Genomic DNA, 7,318 nt, shown 5'->3' on the forward strand with positions numbered 1-7,318 from the left:
CTTGCCCAAAATTGCAGCACGATGGGTTTTTAAATTTAGCGCCGCTGAGATACACAGAGCCGGATGTCCTGTGTATTCGGCTCATCTCGCAGTCCCCCCCCTTGGCCCGGCTCCTATGATAGACACAACACCGGTCCAATGGTGGGGTGTAAAGGCTAGGAGGTGGGACTGGGCGTGACTGTGAGCGGAGCCAAGCCTAGCCAAGTACACAGTACGCTCGGCTCGGTCTATGTCGGCGGCACGCCTCTTGCCCTCAGAGACAGCGGGGATCGACGTATAACAACATGCACCCACGATTTCCCCCTGATTTTAAAGGGGAAAAAAGTGCGTGTTATACGCCGATAAATACGGTATTTCAAACAACTATAATCATTGAGATGTCAGCGCACACGCCCTTAAGGATCGCTACAATCGCTGCACCGATGCCCTATTCCCACATGCACATACACAGAACAATTGTAGTTTTAGCAATCACCCCTCCTTCAAATGCAGCATCATTGACACTTCTGTGAGCTGCACCAAAGAAACTCTTCCTTCCTAGTAGAGCTGCACGATTCTGGCCAAAATGAGAATCACGATTTTTTTGATTGGAATAAAAAGATCACGATTCTCACGGTGTAAAATCTTTCGCATTATACAAGGAAAAAAAAATTGGGCTAACTTTACTGTTTTTGCATTGCATTTGCGGCTTGCAGGACTTTTTTTACCGTCCTGCAAGTGCACCCCTCCAGGGCTTTCACACTGGAGACACAGGAGAGACTCTATGCAGGTGCTATTTTTAGCGCTGTAGCACCTGTAAAGTGCCTCAGTGTGAAAGTGCTCTTAAGGACACATTGTTACAATGTTTATACTTAAGGTCCACTGCTAAAGAATGTTGTGATTCTTGGCAGAATCTCAATGCTACACCAGGAGGTGTGAAAAAAATGGACTTTGTAGGCACCAATCATAAAATTAAATACAAATACTTTATTTACACAAGAAATACAAAAAATCAAGCGACATACATATTGTTAAAACATTGCAGTGTATTGCAGAACAATGACTAATACTCTCTCTCATATACATCAGAGCATAAAGAGGGGTACCCCTTGAAACAAAGGGGAAAATAGAGGTTACCACCCTTTATTAGGCATAAGAGACATCAAACTAGTGTAACTCTCTACATGTTTCGCAATTGAATGCTTCTTCAGGAGCCTGTTTGAGCCATCTGTAAAAGGAGAGGAGAGAGAACAAACACCAAAGTATATACAATTACTATACGTTTGAAATCGCATTAGTAAAGCGTCTCAGTCAGTATTCGTGAACATCAGTAGGGAGCCAGCCAACGAACCCAGCAGCCGGCCAGTATAAGGTGACAAATAATCACATGCGGGGACGTTTCTGGTAGCAAGATAGTAACAACAATAGCTCACAATAAGATGATAAAATGGAGAATCCCGACTGCACGGAAAGGGTTAAGTAATACCACGTGAACCTAAACAGGTGGTAAAATTAAGGACAAATTCACTGTGTAAAGCAGAGAATAGGAAAAGAAGAAGGGAGGGAAAAAAGAAAGGGGAGCAGAGCAAGGACCGAGGGGGTAGGGCTGGGGGATAGGAAGAGGGGAGAGGGGAGAGGGAGGGGGGGGGGGGGGAAAGGGGGGGGGAGCAGGGAAGGACAAAGAGGGGGAGGGGGGGGAAGAAAAAACTAAAAAGGGAGGGGGGGGGGGAAGAAGAAAGGGGAAGGGGAAAAAAGGAAGAGAATGGAAGGGGAGGAGAAAAGGGGGGGGAGGAGAAAAGGGGGGGGGAGGGGAGGAAGGGAAAGAGGAAAAGAGAGGTTCAAGACGAAGAGGTATAGAAGCATTAAAAGGAGTGTAGAAACTAGTAATACTAAGTGAATCTGTCCATTTAAGCATACCTCAAAACGAACTAGAGGTCGCAGATAAATAGAAAGCATATGCGATCACACTCGGCTTTAGACGAGCCAAGTTGCATTGAGTAGTCAGTGGTCTCAATTCTAGGGGATACAAACAGTATAAGTTACAGTACAGTTTAACGTATCCATATAAATCCATCTCGAATAGAATCACTGCAGAAAACTGCAGCATCAAAAGCGATGACATTCAACAGCTGTTTAGGCAACTTGTTGATATAGCCCTGTACATATATATGCAACCTGAGTCTCACCTTATAAAACAATGCTGGCTAAGCAGAGCCTGTGGGCAGCGGTCACAGATTATTTCCTTATTTCAAACTAGCAGGCAGGATAAGACTGGGATTGTATAACTGTCCACCCAAGCAACAGCGGTAAAGCACAAACCATCTACAGGGGCAAACACAGAACTGAGTGTGGCCGGTCATAAGATTATAAAAAAGCTATAGATAGAGCCAGGAAACACAGGCAGAGGGATCTTACCAGATAGCTTGTCATGTTGTAGTTAGTAGCCAGGCATCAGGACGCCCTGAGCCGGGGTGACGTGATAAAAGGCCAAACTATTAGCCTTAAATACACGCCCCAATCAGGTGTGCATCAGATTCAACACCTGACTCGGCCGAGTAGGGCTGCGCGCACGTCCATCACGCTCCGCTCATGCGCAGTAGCCATCTGGCCGGCTGCCATAGACGCGGACGTGCGGGAGGAGCACAGTCCTAAGAGGTAGCAGAGCTGGAAGCTCCCCCTAGTGGTGCCTCCAAGGTGGCAGCGTGTTACGCTGAAGGGGATAGGTAAATCTATCCCACAGTTGTCAAAGCCCACACCCAGAAGGTCATAACAGCCAGGGGGAAAAGCCATAGTCTGAACCTAACGCCCCAAAATCCAGCCCTTGGGCGGGGCGGACTGTGGCTACCCGGGCGCACATATGATCAAGTACACCTACAGGCCAGCGGGGTCCACGAACTGACACATCCCCAGGTGCTCATTATAGGCCCGAAACGCAGGGCCAAATAGACACACATACGAAGTAAAAGTAACCATGAACGGGGATAACGCCCCTTCATGGTACGCAAATATTACTTTTATGAAACAACAAAAAAATTAATAATATGTAATAGATCTACAGACAATCTATGACAGACAGAGTGACTACAACTAGGAATTCAGGACGTTGCAGGCCAAATGAACATCAAATGACAATCGGACATTCGAGATAATCTCGATTAGTGCATATTTAACAGTGCCTACCACATATGAGCCACAAGGGTAGGGGGCAGAGGCAGGAGGACAGTCCAGCTGTAAAGGAGAGCAAAGTGGGCCAATGGTGTGTCTCCCTATTGGGGATTCAATATAATGATATAAGGATTTAAATTGTGTAAGAATCTCCCCCAAGGACGATAGGAAATCGTCATTAAAGGAAGGATTTATAGGATTGTACTTCATTGATCCCTGGCCAACATGTGGCATTCAAACGTTCAATCCACTTTGCCTCATGTTGGAGTATCCTCCTATCCCAGTCCCCACCCCTAGGGTCCTGCGGAATCACTGCCAAAGCGATAAAAGTCGCAACAGAGGTGTCAAATCTATGACATAGATCAAGGTGTCTACTAATGGGGCTGAGCATCTTGCCATTAGTCGGATAATAGACATCATCTCGTATCCTTTGCCAGAAATGGCGGATAGTCTTGCCCACATAAAAAACCCCACATTTGCAGGTCATCAAATATACTATTCCCTGAGTGTTACAGTCAGCCCAAAAGTGTGGGCGGAACATCTCGCCATTCGGTAGTTGGAATTTCTGACCTGTAGACACCCAAGGACAGAAGGAGCACTGGCCACATATGTACATGCCTATTTGATTAGTCGTATGGTCCTGTGAAGGGACAAAGTCACTTCTAGTTAGCTTATCACGTAGGGAGGAGGCCCTTTTGAACACAATCTCAGGATGGTCACTGACATATTTACCCACAATAGGGTCATCATATAAAATATGCCAGTGTTGTTGTAATAGGTTACGTAGTTGGTACGAATATTGTGTAATAAATTTAACCGTCGAGTACTCTTCTCCTTTATTTTTATTTTTATTTTTGTAAAGTAGTGTATTTCGAGATTGGTCACAGGCTTTTTTAAAAGCCTTCCGAAGAAGTGATTTGGAATACCCCCGTTGAAGGAGTCGCTTCCTAAGTAAGTCCGCATGATGTTTGAAGTCACTGTCAACAGTACAGTTTCTTCTAAGGCGGATATACTGTGCGTAGGGAATGCTCCGTACCAGTGTGGAGGGGTGCGCACTAGAAGCGTGCAAAATCCTATTCCCCGCCGTTTCCTTGCGGTAGAGTGTAGTGGCCAGACAGTTGTTGGAATCCTTGTAGATTACCAAGTCAAGAAAATACATTTTTTGTGTATCACTACTGACAATAAGCTTCAAGTTGAAAGTATTATTGTTCAGGTGGTTAACAAAGGAAGAAAGTGCCTGTTGGGAACCTACCCAAATAATAAAAATATCGTCAATATATCTTAACCACAACAGTACTTCACTTGTGTAGTTGCTGAGTTGTTCATTTGAGAAAATCTCTTGTTCCCACCCCCCCAGGTACAGGTTGGCGTAGGCCGGGGCACAACAGGTGCCCATGGCCACGCCCTGCACCTGGAGGTAGTGGGAACCTGTGAAATGTAAAACAGTTGTGTGTCAAAATAAAAAACAACAGTTTCAATAAGAATTCATTAAAGGGCCATTCATGGTGGTCTTCCTCCATGAGAAAGGAGCGGACCGTCCCGATGCCCCGCTCGTGAGGGATGCTGGAGTACAAAGCCTCAACATCCAGAGTCACGAGCAGGGCATCGGGAGGGACCGCAACCCCCTCAATGTGTTTAAGGAGGTCTAGGGTATCCCGTACGTAAGAGTGTAAGCGTAAAATGTGAGGGGTTAAGAAGAAAATCAACAAATCTACTTGCGTTTTCAGTCAGTGAGCCTATTGCAGAGATGATCGGCCGGCCCGGAGGGGACTCTAGGTTCTTGTGAACTTTTGGTAACGCATAGAATGTAGCCATGCGAGGAAATTTGTTGTCTAGATCAGTGTTTCTCAACTCCAGTCCTCAAGACGCACCAACAGGTCATGTTTTCAGGATTTCCCTCAGATGAAACAGCTGTGGTAATTACTAAGGCAGTAATACTGATGAAATCACCTGTGCAAAATAGTGGAAATCCTGAAAACATGACCTGTTGGTGTGCCCTGAGGACTGGAGTTGAGAAACACTGGTCTAGATATGCATGTGTGTCTTGGTCAATCAGGTCTAACAAGTAGGCCTCTCCTATAAGTGATTTGTATTCATTGAATACAACTCACTCTGGCCCACGCAAAAGAGGTTTGATAGGAAACCAACCATATACCCCGCATCCTAAAAAACGACCTGATGAGACCAGTAAACACCACCCACCTACACCTAAAACACACCCCCAAGGTGCTACCTCGGGTTTGAATGTGAGTAATACAGGGGGCAATTACACAACCACACATTTGGGTCATGTGGCTACACAGGCACTTGCTATACTGCAAAATACACCAGGACCCAATGCTAATCCCACTTCGAACACTAGCTCCACCCTTTCAAGTGCCACGACATGGCCAGCTATAAACACGACACTCCTCTCACCGAGCTCAATAGCACCGACACCACTTCCCACGAAACAGAGCACTTTGGATGCCCATATAACTTCTTTGATACCACCTTCCACAAATTTTCCCTCACCCCTGACCCTGACCCTGCCCCTCCCAATCTCACTCCTCATGCCTTTTCTCAAGTAGACTTTGACCTCTTGAGATATGGATTGAGTTTCTGCCCTACACCACAGATGGATAAATATGACACGATTAAAGATCTTTATCTTTTCTGTAGAAAGCTAACTTACAAATATCTTTTTGATGACCAACGTATACGTTCTAAACGTGATAAAGAACTCTCTGAAAGTATCAAACACTTCACTATGGAGGAATTCAGGGCTTTCAGAGATCTTATTCTCCTGTTAGAGGAGAGTGAGACGGCTGAGTCCTCAATGCCTACCACAGACATTGCACACACACATCTACTTCTCCACCACCTAAATCTGGTAAAAAATTCAAACCCAAGTCTAATAAAATTCCCGGATCTTGCAAGTAACCCTCACATTTGGGCCTTCCTGACAGCTACTATTGGAGATTTGCGGCGACTTAAATTAGATCCCATGCCAAGTAATTTACGACCTGATCAATTACAATCTCTAACTAAACTACAAAGCCACCCTGATCTGGTCATAAAACAATCAGACAAAGGGGGCAACATTGTACTAATGACTAACCAACAATACATAATAATGTGCATGAACATCCTCAACAACAGGTCCTGGTACTGTAAAATTGCAGAGAGTGTTGCCCATCGCTTTGCCAATGAATACAAATCACTTATAGGAGAGGCCTACTTGTTAGACCTGATTGACCAAGACACACATGTGTATATGGACAACAAATTTCCTCGCATGGCTACATTCTATGCGTTACCAAAAGTTCACAAGAACCTAGAGGCCCCTCCGGGCTGGCCGATCATTTCTGCAATAGGCTCACTGACTGAAAACGCAAGTAGATTTGTTGATTTCTTCTTAACCCCTCACATTTTACGCTTACCCTCTTACGTACGGGATACCCTAGACCTCCTTAAACACATTGAGGGGGTTGCGGTCCCTCCCGATGCCCTGCTCATGACTCTGGATGTTGAGGCTTTGTACTCCAGCATCCCTCACGAGCGGGGCGTCGGGACGGTCCGCTCCTTTCTCATGGAGGAAGACCACCATGAATGGCCCTTTAATGAATTCTTATTGAAATTGTTGTTTTTTATTTTGACACACAACTGTTTTACATTTCACGGTTCCCACTACCTCCAGGTGCAGGGCGTGGCCATGGGCACCTGTTGTGCCCCAGCCTACGCCAACCTGTACCTGGGGGGGTGGGAACATGAGATTTTCTCAAATGAACAACTCAGCAACTACACAAGTGAAGTACTGTTGTGGTTAAGATATATTGACGATATTTTTATTATTTGGGTCGGTTCCCAACAGGCACTTTCTTCCTTTGTTAACCACTTGAACAATAATACTTTCAACTTGAAGCTTACTGTCAGTAGTGATACACAAAAAATTTATTTTCTTGACTTGGTAATCTACAAGGATTCCAACAACTGTCTGGCCACTACACTCTACCGCAAGGAAACGGCGGGGAATAGGATTTTGCACGCTTCTAGTGCGCACCCCTCCACACTGGTATGGAGCATTCCCTACGCACAGTATATCCGCCTTAGAAGAAACTGTACTGTTGACAGTGACTTCAAACATCATGCGGACTTACTTAGGAAGCGACTCCTTCAACGGGGGTATTCCAAA

This window comes from Aquarana catesbeiana, linkage group LG04 (genome assembly GCF_042186555.1).
Source record: "Aquarana catesbeiana isolate 2022-GZ linkage group LG04, ASM4218655v1, whole genome shotgun sequence".
Classification (NCBI taxonomy): domain Eukaryota; kingdom Metazoa; phylum Chordata; class Amphibia; order Anura; family Ranidae; genus Aquarana; species Aquarana catesbeiana.